This window comes from Schistocerca gregaria, chromosome 1 (assembly GCF_023897955.1).
Source record: "Schistocerca gregaria isolate iqSchGreg1 chromosome 1, iqSchGreg1.2, whole genome shotgun sequence".
In the NCBI taxonomy this organism is placed as follows: Eukaryota; Metazoa; Arthropoda; class Insecta; order Orthoptera; family Acrididae; genus Schistocerca; species Schistocerca gregaria.
The window spans coordinates 449,368,448-449,386,899 of NC_064920.1; positions in this window are offsets into that span (position 1 = coordinate 449,368,448).

Here is an 18,452-nt window from a genome sequence, read left to right on the forward strand (position 1 = left end):
CGCGCAGTCCGGAACCACGCGACTGCTAAGGTCACAGGTTCGAATCCTGCCTCGGGCATGGATGTGTGTGATGTCCTTAGGTTAGTTAGGTTTAAGTAGTTCTAAGTTCTAGGGGACTGATGACCACAGCTGTTAAGTCCCATAGTGCTCAGAGGCATTATTTCTTCTGTTACCCATGGTTTCTTTGCAGCTACCTTCTTTGTACCTATGTTTTCCTTCCCAACTTCTGTGATGACCCTTTTTAGAGATGTCCATTCCTCTTCAACTGTGCTGCCTACTGCGCTAGCCTTATTGTTGTATCTATAGCGTTAGAGAACTTCAAACGTATCTCGTCATTCCTTAGAACTTCCGTATCCCACTTCTTTGCGTATTGATTCTTCCTGACTAATGTCTTGAACTTCAGCCTACTCTTCATCACTACTATATTGTGATCTGAGTCTATATCTGCTCCTGGGTACGCCTTACAATCCAGTATCTGATTTCGGAATCTCTGTCTGACCATGATGTAATCTAATTGAAATCTTCCTGTATCTCCCGGCCTTTTCCAAGTATACCTCCTCCTCTTGTGATTCTTGAACAGGGTATTCGCTATTACTAGCTGAAACTTGTTACAGAACTCAATTAGTCTTTCTCCTCTTTCATTCCTTGTCCCAAGCCCATATTCTCCTGTAACCTTTTCTTCTACTCCTTCCCCTACAACTGCATTCCAGTCGCCCATGACTATTAGATTTTCGTCCCCCTTTACATACTGTATTACCCTTTCAATATCCTCATACACTTTCTCTATCTGTTCATCTCCAGTTTGAGTCGTCGGTATGTATATCTGAACTATCGTTGTCGGTGTTGGTCTGCTGTCGATTCTGATTAGAATAACCTGGTCACTGAACTGTCCACAGTAACACACCCTCTGCCCTACCTTCCTATTCATAACAAATCCTACACCTGTTATACCATTTTCTGCTGCTGTTGATATTACCCGATACTCATCTGACCAGAAATCCATGTCTTCCTTCCACTTCACTTCACTGACCCCTACTATATCTAGATTGAGCCTTTGCATTTCCCTTTTCAGATTTTCTAGTTTTCCTACCACGTTCAAGCTTCTGACATTCCACGCCCCGACTCGTAGAACATTATCCTTTCGTTGATTATTCAGTCTTTTTCTCATGGTAACCTCCCCCTTGGCAGTCCCCTCCCGGAGATCCGAATGGGGGACTATTCCGGAATCTTTTGCCAATGGAGAGATCATCATGACACTTCTTCAACTACAGGCCACATGTCCTGTGGATACACGTTACTTGTCTTTAATGCAGTGGTTTCCATTACCTTCTGCATCCTCATGTCGTTGATCATTGCTGATTCTTCCGCCTTTAGGGGCAATTTCCCACCCCTAGGACAAGAGAGTGCCCTGAACCTCTATCTGCTCCTCCGCCCCCTTTGACAAGGCCGTTGGCAGAATGAGACTGACTTCTTATGCCGGAAGTCTTCGGCCGCCAATGCTGATTATTTATCAAAATTTAGGCAGTGACTGGGATCGGAACCGGGACCGAAGACGTTTTGATTATGAATCAAAGACGCTACCCTTTTTTTTTTCCTTTTTTTTGTTTTTTTTTCTTTTTTTTTTGTTCCTTTTAAACTACTAACTACATTTTATTTTTATTTTTATTTTTTTTTGAGAATGCATAAAAAAAAACAAGGCAGCCATGCGCAAAAGGTTTCCAATAAAGTGAACTAAAAAGGGCCATCTTGCTCGCCGCGGTCACATTGCTAGGCGGGCGGCCAGGAACGGGCGGTCGTCATTGCATTGGACATCACCAGCCACCAATCGTTGGAGCGCCCGGGGCCGCTGCACACAGTCAGAGACTGTTTCTGTTACCATAGGGGAATCGTGGAAGATCACATCTACAAGTTAATGTCTTCTCACACGCGGCACACCCCAGCTGGGTGGTGGGTCCATGAATGACGAACCCAAATAGTTCGCAAAAAGGTTCCGGTAATCCTGTCTGTTCGTTAAGACCAGAAACTCGTCGATCATATAGTACCATAAATCGAGGACGTCTTTGTCTCCATCGCGGTATATGTAGTGTATCGCCATTCCTCGTACCCAATTAACCGCATTCATCCGGGTCATAGGGAAATAGACAGCGTCGGGATGAAAGAGTTCTTGGGGTAAAATCGAAACGTAGGGGCGGCGGAGCAGGAAAGCCAGGATCTGGCGGATCAGTTTCCAGCACTCACGCGCGGGGCCACAGTTCAGTCTATGTTCGTCCGTGTCTAACGTCGTGCAACGGGGGCACACAGGGTCGTCAATTAGGTGAATGGCATGCAGCCGTTGTCGGGTTGGAAGTTTCTCGTTAACGACCACATACCACGTCGACCGCACGAAAGTAGACAGGAACGGCGCGTGGATGGCTCGCCATACTCGTGGCCAGTCGACCGTAGGGTGGCGCCGTACAATGTCGTTATCCGGAGTCCAGTGCTGGAGAGCACTATAATAAGTCTTCGCTGTCGGATTCCGTGTCTCCGATATAACCCGCAACACATAGCTATGCTCTACGAAAAACGTTCGAATGTGTGACAGCGAGGGCGATAAATGTCCAACTGGTACCGGTGGGTACAGAGTACGTGGGGCCACTTCTTCAATCAGTAGGCCTGGGAGACTGGCTGTTGGTGAAAGCCAGAGTCGCCTCATGGAACGGAGATACAGTGCCAGCGCTCTGTGCTTGACGTGAGTGAGTCCAACACCGCCTTTGTCGAAGGGTAAAGTAAGCGTAACAAAACGGATCTTGAAAACAGCACCATCGTTCACCACGTGTCCAAACACTGCCTGTATCCTGGAAGCCATCGTGTCCGTTATCGGCAGTACATGGGCGTAATGGTTAAGGTGAGAAGCCATGTACACATTAACGTATTGGGCGCGTTGCAAAATGTTCAATGATCTGAATTTATTGAGACGAGCCTCTAAACGGAGTCGTCGTAAGACCATACGATACGTAAAGGCCGCCGTGCGTTGTATTTGTCGATGGAGTGATATCCCTAAACACTTGAGCATCTGGACCTTTGTCAGAGGTACGGCCAGACCTGCAGGCATTCCTCGTCCTACCTCCATGTAGCGTGATTTCCGAAGGTTGAGCACACTGCCTGCCACCGCCCCATACTGGTGGAGCCAGGAAAACGCCGTGTGTATTTCGTCACCAGACCGTGCTAAGAACATCACATCGTCGGCGTATGCACCACATCGCAAGGTTACGGAACGGAGGGTAAGTCCTTCTAAGCGTCGCCGAAGTCCGTGAAGAGCTGGTTCGAGGGCAACGGCGAAGAGCATGGCAGAAAGAGGACAACCCTGCCGGACGGACCTGTTGACACGGACGGGGGCGGACCGACAGCCGTTGATCATAATCCTCGTGACAGCCCCATGGATCAATCGAAGCACAACAGACGTCGTCAGACGCGGGACACCGATGTGTTCCATAACAGCACGCAGGAAACCATGGTTAACGCGGTCGAAAGCATGGTCGAAGTCCAGCGCAACAAGAGCGCCTTGGAGGCGACAAGTTTGCATGAGCGCCACCACGTCTCTATAGGTGCTTAAAGTCGTAAACACATTAGTGTCGCCCCCGAGGCAGGTTTGATCAGTGTGAATGGCCGCCATTACTGTAGGTTTGAGCCTCTCACGGAGCATGCGTGTCAACAGCTTATAGTCAGTGTTTAGCATTGTCAACGGGCGAAAATCAAGAGGGCGACGGCCTCCGCCGGGTTTGGGCACAGGGATCAAGAGACCCTCAGTAAAGTCAGATGGTACCTGAAAATCGGCGTCCAGGAGTTCACTGTACATCCTGACCCACATTGGGCCCATGAGATCAAAGAACCGCTTGTAAAATTCAAGAGGGAGGCCGTCAGGGCCAGGCGTTTTGTTGGGAGAGCCACGCAACAGAGCCTCTCGCAGTTCTTCCAAAGTCACCGCCGACAAGAGCGTAGCATCATCTTGTAGGTTCCGAGAGACTGGTAGGTCAGATAGGACTTCCCTGACCCCTACATTCATGTGGGACTCCCTCTCGTAAAGAAGTTTATATGACTGTGTGAACGCTCGGACGATATCCATTTGTGCGTCAACGCGTCGCCCGTCCTCCGTCTCAACCTCGGTAATGAGCTGCCTCTTGCGTCTTCGGCGTTCTTGAATGATATGGTGGAGGGAAGGTCGTTCACCACGAACATCATCACTCGTCCTCGCTCGCACCCGCACACCCGCAAGACGTACGGCGTTGATACGAAGCAATTGTGCCTTGACGCGTTGTACTGCTGATTGTCGCTCTGGCGACGGCGGTTGTACAGCCAGTTCGCGGAGCGCAGTATAGTAAAAATCAGTAGTCGCAGTATACCAGCGCGCTCGGTCGCGTCCATAGCTGACTAATGTTCGGCACAGTGCGGGTTTTGCACACCGTAACCACCATTGAAGTACAGAACGGTAGGCGGGTAAACGCCGGTGGCAAGTGCTCCATGTGGACTCGACTGCGCGTCTGCAATTTATCTCATCAAGAAGGGCCACATTGAGGCGCCACGGACCCCTACTTCGGCGGACGCGCTGGCGGGGAAGGGTGAGAGTACACACATATGCGAGGTGATCCGTGAACGCTGCCGGCCACATCTCAGCGTCGACAACGGCCGATCGTAGGCCGCGGGTGACGTAGACTCGATCCAAACGGCTCGCGGAGTGACTAGTAAAGTAGGTGTGTGCTCGACGGTCGCCGTGTTGGATGATCCAGGTGTCCAACAAGGCCAAGTCCTGTACAAGTGCCTGGAGTGCCGGGCAGGTGGTATAGTGTGGCTCCTGGTCGGATGGGCGGAGCACACAATTAAAATCGCCGCCTACTACCAAGTGGTCGGTATTGCCCTGGAAGAGCGGGGCTATATCTTCGGCAAAAAAGGTGCGCCGTTCTCTCCTTTTGCCGGTGCCTGAAGGAGCATATAAGTTCACCAGACGTACTGTACCAATCGTGAGTGCGACCCCCCGGGCCGACGGTAAATAGGAGACATCAGTGGCCATTATCCCTTCCCGCAGTAGAATCGCCGTACCTCCGCCGCCCACATCTGCAGGCATAGTGTAGGCGTCATATCCGTAGGCATCGAGACAGAGTCCTGATCGGACTTCTTGAAGGAAAACAACGTCCAGATCCGCAGCGCGTAACGTATCCTTCAGCATACGGGTCTTGACATCAGATGTAATGCCATTGACGTTGATCGTGGCGAGGCGGTATGCCTGGTCCATCAAGTCTCGGGAGGTGACCATGGTATGACAGGAGGGCAGTAGTCGTGACGTGGAGCGCCGGTCTTGCGAAGTGCTAGGCAGCGACGAGAGGTGCTCATGCCGTCCTAGGCGTCTGTCGCCGGCCGCGTAGACGCTGCCATCGGCATCGGTGCATCGTCTTGGTTCTGAAACGCATCCTGCAACTCCATCTCCTGCGCCCAGTCGCCCAGGGACGTTGACACCACTGGATCTCGAGAGGCAGACGGAGGCAAGGGTGCATCCCCGGTGTCGGAGCTGCGGTGATCTCCCGCATCCCCATGTGGTCCAGACCCAGCGGTAGTGGGAGAAGACGTCGAACCGTGTGAGACGGTAGGGTCGCCTGTGTCGGCGCGGTGGAGCGGTTGAGGCACCTCGTCATCCAGCGGTGTCGCCTCGGGCTGTTCTACGTCGTCGGTTGTCTTGCGCCGCTTCTTATGACGCTTGGGTGATTTCTGCTTACGCTGCCGCGCCTCTGTTTCCGACGTAGGGCAAGGGGAGGACGCTGCATCCTGTGCTTCAACTTCCATCGCACCGTCGGCGAGCCGTTGTGACGGTGCGCCGGGATCCGACGAAAGGACATCAGTAGCATCAGCACTGAAAGACGCTTGGGGCTCCGTGGAAGCTACTGCAGGGTCCTCCAAAGCTCGCACCAATACAGTGGGGTCGTCATATACAGCTGGCGTCTCCCGTCTCGCCGCCGCAACATACGTAATCGGCAGAGAGGTCGGTGTCGACGGACGAATCTGGTCGGTCGAGGGTGTCTGCGCGAGACGGCGTTGCAGGCATTCGGTACGCATGTGTCCCGTCTGGCCACAACCGGAGCAGGTTCTCGGCTGACCGTCGTAAATAATTATTGCCCTGCAACCAGCGATCGTGAGATACGAAGGAATATGGCGATGCAGGTCAATACGGACTTGTCGCACCCCGTTAAGGACAGGGTAGGTGTCGAAGGTCTTCCATTTTTCGGCCGTGTGGCCGAGAACTGTTCCATAGGGTCGAAGAGCAATGGTGACCAAATCCGCTGGAACTTCAAAAGGGAGCTCAAACACTCGCACATTTTGGATTCCCAATCCAGCACGTTCAAGCGTCACCACACCCACGTTTCCGTCTGAGTGGCAGAACCGATAACCTGCCGTCGAGCGTCTGAGAAGTTTGTCACATGCTTCGTCGTCAGTGAACTTAAGATATACGACGCTGGAGACAATAGATAAGTGGATACCGATCAGCTCGTTAGGATCAACATGTACCACATCGCGTAAAAAAACGCTCTACTTCGTGGGCCTTGGGTCTAGAGTACGTAGTGTCGAACTGCAGCTTGATCGTGGCTTTCCGATACGAAAGAGCCATCGTGTGTCAGGAACGTGACGGCAATACGTAACACTAGCGCGCCGGCGCGGTAAACAACAACACACCCTGTAACGCGACACGGAGCGGCCGGGACGTACCGCACCGCTCCACAGCCAAAGGCCGACTGCCCTTAGACCACGGCTACATCCCGGATGACCTTACTAGACGGTAAATTACATCATCATCTGCGAACAACCTAAGAGAACTGCTCAGATTGTCACCCATATCATCTATATAGATCAGGAATAGCAGAGGTCCCAGTACGCTTCCCTGGGGAACACCTGACATCACTTCAGATTTACTCGATGATTTACCGTCTATTACTACGAAGTGCGACCTTCCTGATAGGAAATCACGAATCCAGTCGCACAACTGACACGATACCCCATAGGCCCGCAGCTTGATTAGAAGTCGCTTGTGAGGAATGGTGTCAAAAGCTTTCCGGAAATCTAGAAATACGGAAACGACTTGAGATCCCCTGTCGATAGCGGCCATTACTTCGTGCGAATAAAGAGCTAGCTGCGTTGCACAAGAACGATGTTTTCTGAAACCATGCTGAATACGCATCAATAGATCGTTCCCTTTGAGGTGATTCATAATGTTTGAATACAGTATATGCTCCGAAAGCCTACTGCAAACCGACGTCAATGATATAGGTCTGTAGTTCGATGGATTACTCCTACTACCCCTCTTAAACACTGGTGCGACCTGCGCAATTTTCCAATATGTAGGTACAGATCTATTGGTGAGCGAGCGGTTGTATATGATTGCTACTAAGTAGGGAGCTATTGTATCAACGTAATCTGAAAGGAACCTAATCGGTATACAATCTGGACCTGAAGACTTGCCCGTATCAAGCGATTTGAGTTGCTTCGCAACCCCTAAGGTATCTACTTCTAAGAAACTCATGCCAGCAGCTGTTCGAGTTTCAAATACTGGAATATTCCATTCGCCTTCCCTGGTGAGGGAATTTCGAAAAACTGCGTTCAATAACTCCGCTTTAACGGCACAGTCGTCGGTAACAGTACCATCGGCACTGCGCAGCGAAGGTATTGACTGCGTCTTGCCGCCTGTGTACTTTACATGCGACCAGAATTTCTTAGGATTTTCTACCAAATTTCGAGACATTGTTTCGTTGTGGAACCTATTAAAGGCATCTCGCATTGAAGTCCGTGCCAAATTTCGAGCGTCTGAAAATTTTTGCCAATATCCGGGATTTCGCGTCCTTCTGAACTTCGCATCATTCATTCGCATCATTCATCAGAATCACAACGGTGCATGACGACTGGTCCATATAAATGGCACACTTGAGGTTCTCAGATATGCTACACGAGAGTAGGACGACACAATTAGCAGACATTGACTTGAAAGTTGTTTGTGTAGCAGGCATGAAAACTGGTCTGATTATCGCTAATTAAATGCCGAAACGTGTCATAAAAACAGTCGCCTGGCGCAATGCCCAATCATGCATTTGTATTACTTGAATGCCACACGTTTTCTTGGTGTAGTCGTCTTATGAAAATAGATGTCTTGAAATACAGGGCGGAAATGTCTCATTACAATGTTATAGACTGCTCGTAATGTCGCTGAGTTTCATTTTAGGTAGGTTATTCGATAGGAAATGTGTCTTACTAGCACTTTTCGTATAAATGCGGATTGATACATCTTAATCAATATCGTAAAAGCAATCGTTTTCCAGTGTAGATTACCAATACTTCTTATGACAAATGAATTTTGCAGTAACGAGCATGGGTGAAATCTGCCCTGTAGCCTGAATGTTACACTCTGTATAAATAATGTAAATACGCGGCGTCCGTAAAGTATCTTTTCAACTTAACACTTTAATACCGTTAAAACTATTTTAGATATTAACAAGTGGTTTTCAACATATGATAACTCATAAAGATATTTTCCTCATATATACACATCAATGTGTGCATTCTTAGCGGCACGGATAATGTGTAGTCGGAGGTCCATTTCTCTCCATGTAACCATTCAAGATCACCACGGTGATATGTTCAAGTGCATTATGAATACTTGCCTTCAAGTCCTGTAGGCCTCTAACCTTGGTTCGGTACACTGGATCCCTTACAAAACCCGACAGGAAGAAGTTTAGTGATGTGAGGAATGGTGCTCCCATCGAATTGGACCATCTCCTCTGACGTCCGCATTTGATCAAGTTCAAGTTCAATTCTGCATCAGAATTGCGTCGCTTCGAAGATAAAATAAAATTAAATTAAAAAAGATCTTCATGAGGTATCACATATCGAAAACATTGTTTTATTATCAAGTATAGATTTAAAGTTATTGAAGTCTGAAATTGTAAGGATAATTTATGGAAACCCTGTACCTTGGTTTCGCTATTGGTTTTTTATGTTTTCTATATTTATTATTATCATCTTTGTTTCATATCTTCCATCATCAAACTTCATGCAATGCTCAAATAACTTACGGGAATGCAGCCGGGTGACATAGTCGACAACCGCCGATGTTTCGACAGGAGTTGTTTTTGCCTCGCGTAGGGAAAATTTCAAACAAGTTCGGTAGTTTTTTGAGAAAATATGATGTGAACTGTGTTTTCCGACTACCATCTAAGATTAGGCTCGTTTTAGGTCCCTCAATGGATGGTGGTTTGCGTAAGTCGGTTACCTACTGTTTTCCTTGCAGTCGCGGCTTGTCATGTACATAGTGTGTAAATTTTAAGTTGACAAACCAGAATAACACAAAAAATAAGCTTTGTATGAAAAAAATGTGAAGGATCCAAAGTTGATTATTTTCGTGGGGGCATCTGCTGGCGCTAAAATTAGCCCGCCACCTCAGACCCCTGTGGGTGGGGCGAGAGGCAACTTTAAAATTTCAAATGGGAACCCCCATTTTACTGCAGAATTAGATTCTACATAAAAAACTACGTACATTTTGTCTTAAACATTTTTGTATAATTCTTGGTAGTTGGCGCTGTAATTAAAGAAAATCTATGTTCTCATTTTTGCATGGAAAATGGTTACGGATAAATGAAAAATACTTATTTATTTCGTAAATTTTGATTCGCTACAACTAAAACTCTCCCTCTCTTCTCATAGGGTGGGCATGAGAGAGAGGAATTAGGGTTTTACAAATGTTGACCCAAATATTAATTTTTTACGCAGATTCGGATAATTTTTGTTTGTTTCGTGGTCAACATTTGTAAAACTCTTAATTCCTCTCTCTCAAACTCCATTCTATGAGGAGAGAGGGAGAGCTTTAGTTTTAGCGAACCAAAATTTACGAAGTATATAAGTATTTTTTATATATCCGTAACCATTTTCCACGCAATAATGAGGACATGGATATTCTTCAATTACAGCGCCAACTACCAAGAAACATAACAAATGTTTAAGACAAAATGTACGTAGATTTTTATGTAGAATCTGATTCTGCAATAAAACGGGGGTTCCCATGTGAAATTTTGAAGTTGCCTCACGCCCCACCCCCGGGGGATGGGGTGACGGGCTAATTTTAGCACCAGAAGATGTCCCCCTCAAAAATTATCGACTTTGAATTAAACACATTTTTTCGTTAGAAGCTTATTTTTCGAGTTATTCTGGTTTGCAAACTTAAAATTTACACCTCGTATATCAGCGTATCGGGACTGTGGAGGACAGTGTGCTGGGCAGAAGCGCCACACACGCTTACAATAGCCAAGCAAATCCGCAATTGTAGTATATTCTCTTGGCACCGGTCATTCTATGGAATACAACAACACAGAGGATCTACCATGCATTTCCATGTATTATGATAGTGATGCCAAAAAATAAGTTGAATTTAAATTAGCAAGCAATCTTACAAATAGATATGGAAGTTTTTGTTTAAATTCTGCATGGAATCCTTCCCTCTCCATTGTCAAAAACAGAGGAGCAGATTTAATGCTACCTCTGCCGCTGGTTTTAATATCCACTATCGATAACATCTGACGTGGGTTATCTTGGACTGTGTAATGGCGCTAGCGTTTATTTTGTGTACGTGTTGTTTCCAGAACTGCCTTGCAAAACGAGGTTTTAAATTCGCTTGCACAGCTCTTACTTGCTACAGTTTTGTCTTGAAAGTGGCAGGATGTGCTTTTGTCGAAATAACGGCTGTTGTCTAAGACGTCACTCGGCTGCATTCCCGTAAGTTATTTGAACATTGTATACGCTGTGAGAAACTCAAGTTTCAAATTTCATGCAACCGTTACCCGATGCTTTTTCATGATCATATCTTTTATTAAACATCTCAGCTGCTTGTACCAGTTCCGTACCGTTCTTCGAGAGTTTCTGGAAAGCTCAATGGCTTCAGGGCTTTTGTTTTAAATTGCTAGGTGTGGCAACAATGTTAGCCTATGATCAAAGTCAAAACGCAAAACCCCACAGATTTCTAAAATTGAAAATAATTTCCTCTTACACTGAGAAAACGTTAATTAAAATTTTTACGTGAGTGGCTAAAACTGACGAACTGTTTCTTTCTTTTCTCAGAGAAATGAAACACACTATTATACACCTCCCCCCCCCCTCTCAATGAACCATTGACCTTACCGTTGGTGGGGAATCTTGCGTGCCTCAGCCATACAGGTAGCTGTACCGTAGGTGCAACCATAACGGAGGGGTATCTGTTGAGAGGCCAGATAAAACGTGTGGTTCCTGAAGATGGGCAACAACCTTTTCAGTAGTTGCAGGGGCAACAGTCTGGATGATTGACTGATCTGGCCTTGTAACACTTGTACAGCTTGTACAGCGAACGGCTGAAAGCAAGGGGAAACTACAGTTGTAATTTTCCCGAGGGCATGCAGCTTTACTGTATGATTGAATGATGATGGTATCCTCTTGGGTAAAATATTCACAAGGTAAAATACCCCCCCCCCCCCATTCGGATCTCCGGGAGGGGACTACTCAGGAGGACGTCGTTATCAGGAGAATTAAAACTGGAGACGAGGGCTAGTAGAAACCCTTGGATAACAGAAGAAATTTTGAATTTAATAGATGAAAGGAGAAAATATAAAAATGCACTAAATGAAGCAGGCAAAATGTAATACAAACGTCTAAAAATGAGATCGACAAGAAGTGCAAAATGGCTAAGCAGGAATGGCTAGAGGACAAATGTAAGGATGTAGAGGCATATATCACGAGGGGTAAGATAGATACTGCCTACAGGAAATTAAAGAGACCTTTGGAGAAAAGAGAACCACTCAGATGAAAACCCAGTTATAACCAAAGAAGGTAAAGCAGAAAGCTGAAAGGAGCATATAGTGGGTCTATACAGGGGCGATGTACTTGAGGACAATATTATGGAAACGGAAGAGGATGTAGATGAAGATGAAATGGGAGATATGATACTGCGTGAAGAGTTTGACAGAGCACTGAAAGACCTAAGTCGAAACAAGGCACCAGAAGTAGACAACATTCCATTAGAACTACTGACAGCCTTGGTAGAGACAGCCCTGACAAAATTCTACCATCTGGTGGTGGTGGTGGTTAGTGTTTAACGTCCCGTCGACAACGAGGTCGTTAGAGACGGAGCGTAAGCTCGGGTTAGGTAAGGATTGGGAAGGAAATCGGCCGTGCCCTTTCAAAGGAACCATCCCGGCATTTGCCTGAAGCGATTTAGGGAAATCACGGAAAACCTAAATCAGGATGGCTGGAGACGGGATTGAACCGTCGTCCTCCCGAATGCGAGTCCAGTGTGCTAACCACTGCGCCACTGTGCTCGGTCTACCATCTGGTGAGCAACATGTATCAGGCAGGTGAAATACCCTCAGACTTCAAGAAGAATATAATAATTCCAATCCCAAAGAAAGCAGATGTTCACAGATGTGAAATTTACCGAACTATTAGTTTATTAAGTCACGGCTGCAAAATACTAACACGAATTTTTTACAGACTAGTGGAATAACTGGTAGAAGTTGACCTCAGGGAAGATCAGTTCGGATTCCGTAGAAATGTTGGAATACGTGAGGCAATACTAAGTCTACGACTTATCTTAGAATACAGATTAAGGAAAGATAAACCTACGTTTCTAGCATTTGTAGACTTAGAGAAAGCTTTTGACAATGTTGAGTGGAATACTCTCTTTCAAATTCTAAAGGTGGCAGGGGTAAAATACAGGGAGCGAAAGGCAATTTACAATTTGTACAGAAACCAGATGGCAGTTATAAGAGTCGAGGGGCATTAAAGGGAAGCAGTGTTGGGGAGGGTGTGAGACAGGGTTTTAACCTATTCCCGATGTTATTCAATCTGTATATTGAGCAAGCAGTAAAGGAAACTAACGGAAAATTCGGAGTAGGGATTAAAATCCGAGGAGAAGAAATAAAAACTCTGAGGTTAGCCGATGATATTGTAATTCTGTCACAGACAACAAAGGTTCTGGAAGAGCAGTTGAATGGAATGAGCAGTGTCTTGAAGGGAGGCTATAAGATGAACATCAACAATAGCAAAACGAGAATAATGGAATGTAGTCGATATAAATCGGGTGATGCTGATGGAATTAGATTAGGAAATGAGACACTTAAAGTAGTAAAGGAGTTTTGCTATTTTGGGAGCAAAATAACTGAAGATGGTCGAAGTAGAAAGGAATAAAATGTAGACTGGCAATGGCAAGAAAAGCATTTCTGAAGAAGAGAAATTTGTAAACATCGAGTATAGATTTAAGTGTCAGAAAGTCATTTCTGAAAGTATTTGTATTGAGTGTAGCCGTGTATGGAAGTGAAACGTGGACGATAAATAGTTTCGACAAGAAGTGAATAGACGCTATCGAAATGTGGTGCTACAGAAGAATGCTGAAGATGAGATGGGTGGATCACATAACTAATGAGGAAGAATTGAATAGAATTGGGGAGAAGAGAAAGTTGTGGCGCAACTTGACAAGAAGAAGGGATCGGTTGGTAGGACATGTTCTGAGGCATAAAGAGATCACCAATTTAGCATTGGAGGGCAGCTTGAAGGGTAAAAATCGTAGAGGGAGACCAAGAGATGAATACACTAAGCAGATTCAGAAGAATGTAGGTTGCAGTAGGTACTGGGAGATGAAGAACCTTGGACAGGACAGAGTAGCATGGATTGCTGCATCAAACAAGTCTCTGGACTGAACACCACAACAACAACAAGTATCCACCACTCTTCTAAGTTTTTAATCATAAACTGAAATTGGGAGTTGGTGACGCAAAAGCTATTTTGCCCTCTTGGTTATTACTCTCAGAAAATTTCCTCTGTAACTTTTTGGTCAGGACATGACTCTGATTTTCTTTACCAGCGGACTCAGATGTGTCCATTTGTGAAGGTTTAGGACTTTCAGGTGGTACATAAGATGGATGCACGTTTCAAGACCTGTCTCACGTCGTAGTGATTGCCTCCAACACGGACATTTCTGAGCGGTTTATTGTAAATGTCCGACGGTCACTGCAATGTGACTTTGGCTCACATCGTTTAAAAATTGATGCCTCGACACTGCTAGTACCAACAGCTACTATCAGCTCTGGCTATACTACTAGCCTAGGCTTGACTACCAGGTATACTGAGGTGACAGTAGGATACTTCCCAATGTCGTATAGGACTCCTTTTTGCCCAGCGTAGTGCAGCAACTGGGTGTTAAATGGACTCAACAAATCGTTGGAAGCCTCCTGCAGGAATATTGATTCATGCTGCCACTACAGCCGTTCATAATTGCAGAATTGTTGCCGTTGCAGGATTTTGTGCATGAACTGACCTCTCGATTATGTCCCATAAATATCCGATGGATTGATGTTGGGCGATCTGGGTAGCCATGTCATTCTCTCGAATTGTCCAGAATGTTCTTCAAACAAATCACGAACAGTTGTGGCCCTGTGACAATTCTATCGGTGTTTGGGAACATGAAGTCCATGAATGGCTCCAAATGTATCCAAGTATCTGAAAACAACCGTTTCCACTCAATGATCTGATGCACAAGAGTATCCAGTCCATTCCATGTGAACACTGTCCACATCATTATGGAAACACCACCAGCTTGAATAGTGCTTTGTTGTCAACTTAGGACCATGGCTTGCCGGCTGCTGTGGCCGAGAAGTTCTAGACGCTTCAGTCTGGAATCGCGCTGCTGCAACGGTCGCAGGTTCGAATCCTGGCTCGGACATGGATGCGTGTGATTTCCTTAGGTTAGTTAGGTTTAAGTAGTTCTAAGTTCTAGGAGACTGATGACCCCAGATGTTAAGTCCCATAGTGCTCAGAGCCATTTGAACGACTTTGGGACCATGGCTTCGTGGCGTCTGCGCAACACTCGTACACTATCATCAGTTTTTACTAACTGGAATCTGGACTCATCTGACCAGGCCACGGTTTTCGGGGAATCTTGGGTCCAACCACCAGCAAATGGAGGGGCTGCGGCCGATGTCGTGCTAGCGTCAGAGGCACTCACGTTGGTCACCTGCTGCCATAGCCCATTAACAACAAATTTCTCCGCATTGTCCTAACGGATACGTTCGTCGTACGTCCCACACTGATTTCTGCCGCAGTATTGCTTGTCTGACGATTCTACGCAAACGCTGCTGTCCTCAGTCGTTGAGTGAAGGACGTCGAACATTGCATTGTCCGTGGCGAGAGGTAATGCCTGAAATACTGTATTCTCGGCTCACTACTGACTCTGTAACTCTCGGAATATTGAATTCCCTAACGATTTCCGAAGTGGAATGTCCCATGCTTGTAGCCCCAAATGCCACTCCGCGTTCAAAGTCTGTTAATTCCCGTTGTGCCTTCATAATCACATTAGAAACCTTTTCGAATGAATCACCAGAGTACAAATGGCAGCTCCGTCAATGCAATGCCCTTTTATACCTTGCGTACGTGACACTGGCACCATCTGTATATGTGCATACCACTATCTCATGATTTTTGTCACCTCAGCGTTGTGGGTCAGTGTTCCCCGTTCCTAATTCGTCACAACTGTGTCCACGTACGTCTGGCAGAAATGTACTTTCGTTTAAATTATTTGTAAAATCACTGCTGTGTGCGAGCTTATTGTCTACAGCCTCGGTATCATTAAAACCAACTAGATAATGCTCAGCTTATGAGGTAGCGTTTGTTACCGATTCTCTACTTATTCCTTCTGCGAGGTCAGAAAAAAAAGTTAAAACGTTTAGTTAGGTACAGTTCACGATATAATTTTCGTCTAGGACAACACTGTTTAATATAGCCTACTGCATGCTGGTAGTTGCCCCAAATATGTCATGTATGGTTGATAACACACTATTCATTACGCACAGCATCCATTTTTTACTCGAATTTTGATGGATGTTATTCCACTTGGGAAGGAGTGACGAATGAAAAATTGTCTAGACTACGTTTCCGATTACGGGAATGTTTTCATAACTCTGCAGTTTGAATTTACTTACTTCGTTTGAAACTGCCATGTGAATGTTAAAAACACGCACATTTGTCATGTTTCTTTCGGCGGGATTAACGCTAAGTTTCGAGAGAGAGCCTTTAAGCTACCTGAACACATACAACCTGGGGACGACGAAGAAGCTTTTCTGGTATCCAGGTTAGGTGTTGGGTCACCGTGTCCTGCAAGGTCTATTCCACGCAGCCTGACTTAAGGACTGGAATGAAAACTGGGCTGAAAACTGTGAAAACAATGGTGTTGATGTGTCATCGGTCTGTTGATGATACCTGTGTCCGCCATAGCTCTCTCACTTTTGAGACTGTCCCCCTTGTGAAGAACGCAGCCAGATGACGCGTGTAGCTATGCGTTCCTCTCACGTAAAGACGCGTATTTCTATCATGACGTTGTCTTCTCCAAGCCCTGTACTAGCAATGAAAGTGTAAATGTGGCTGTATTATTATGAGCTTGGTGCACAGCTTTTGATTATCTTCTGCTTGTGGGCCTCTTTGAAGTACGAAATAAACCTGTTCAACAAAAATCGAGTGAGCTGGCGTAGAGGCAACACACTGGTCTTCTATTTGGAAGGATGACAGTTCAGTTCCCCATCCAGTCTTCCAGGCTTCGATTTTCCGTGATTGCCATAAATCGCCTAAGGCAAATGCCTGTGTTCTTTCTCAGATGACGGCGCTATCGACAGGACTTTAATTTCTAACCTCGCTTTCTTTTTCCTATGCAGATAGCACAATTTCAATTCGTGGCGTAATTTTTGCAGTCGTTTACAGTGATTGTTCATCATTCCTTTCTTTCAGTTTCATCTATTCCGGACTGTGGTTAACTTCTGACACTGTTACAACAATGCATCGGTCATATTAAAAGCTGCAATATAAAATTGTCGAAAAAGTCATGACTGTAGTTCACTAACGTGTTTTTAGAGTTTCCAACATCATTCAGTAAAACGGAACCCTTATATGATCACTTTGTTATCCGTGTGTCTGACTGTCCCACTATTAAAACGTCTTTTCTCAGAAACGAATGGAGGTAAGAAGCTGAAATATATGTCACATATTAAGGTCTATGATCCCTTGGTGGTGTAAAAAACTTAAGCTTTTAAGTCAATGCACTCAAAAGATACTGCCATTTATTTGACATTTTTAGATAGCCGAAAAAATCACCCATCAAAGCTTACAGGCTACTTCCCGTTGACTCAGAATCATGAAATTTGGCAGTACGCAAGGTATCACAGTACAATTAAGGAAAAAAAAACTTGAAAGTGCTAGTTTATAATCAAAACATAACAAAAACAAACAATTTTTGTCATGTTTTTCTGTGGCTGTCTGTCTGTCCGTCTGTCTGTTGAGACCCTATTTCCTCAGGAATAGTAGGACGCATAACATTGAAATGCATGCCACATACCAAGGTTTATCGTGTTTTCGCGGTGTAGAATGCTAGGTTTCTAAGTCAATGCAATCAAAAGATACGGTCGCTTACGTCAAATATTTCGATACTCGGAAACTCACTAATTAAAACCTATATGGGACTTACCGTTGATCTGCCTCATGATGACTGGGTGTTGTGTGATGTCCTTAGGTCAGTTAGGTTTAAGTAGTTCTAAGTTCTAGGGGACTGATGACCATAGATGTTAAGTCCCATAGTGCTCAGAGCCATTTGAACCATTTTGAACTTCCCGTTGATCTAGACCGTTAAAATTTGCCAAGAAGCAAGGTTTCATAGCACAAGTAATGAAAAAACCGAAAATTCTTAATTTGTAATCACATTATAGGGAAAAAAAATGTTGTTCGACTTTCTGTCCGTCCGTCTGTTAAGACTACTTGTTCTCAGGAACGGGTAGACGTATAAAACTGAAATTTATGTCTCACACTATTTAGGGGCATGTGGTCAGCACACCACTCACTCCGCTTTTGTCAGTTTTCGTGACCTGAGCTTCTACTTCTCAAAGTAGCTCCTCGACTGGCCTCACAAGGGTTGTTTACATCCCGCTTGCCAACCGTGCTCAGCAGTCCCGGACGGACACCAATGCAAATGCAAACTGAGCCCGACAACGCTTAACTTCAGTGACCTGACGAGAGCTGGTGTTACACTACGGAAAGCCCGTTGACACTTAGTAGTGACCTACAATCATGAGTAAATAAAGGAAAAAATCGGAAAACTGGTAATTTGTAATTAAAGACAAAAAAAGTTTTTCTCATTTGTTATGAAGCTGTTTGTATGTCCGTCCGTCTATTAAGACCTAGATTTATCTGGAATGGGTAGACGTATCAATCTGACATGAATGTTGCTTACTAAGGTTAACGATCCATTGGCGATATAAAAGACTTAAGATTCCAATTCAGTGCAATCCAAACGCAGTACAATGTATGTGACATACGAGGTGCGTTTGAAAAGTTCGTGCAAAGTCCGAGAGATGGCACCACCGGCGCGCATCGAGGTCATGTTTAGTTAG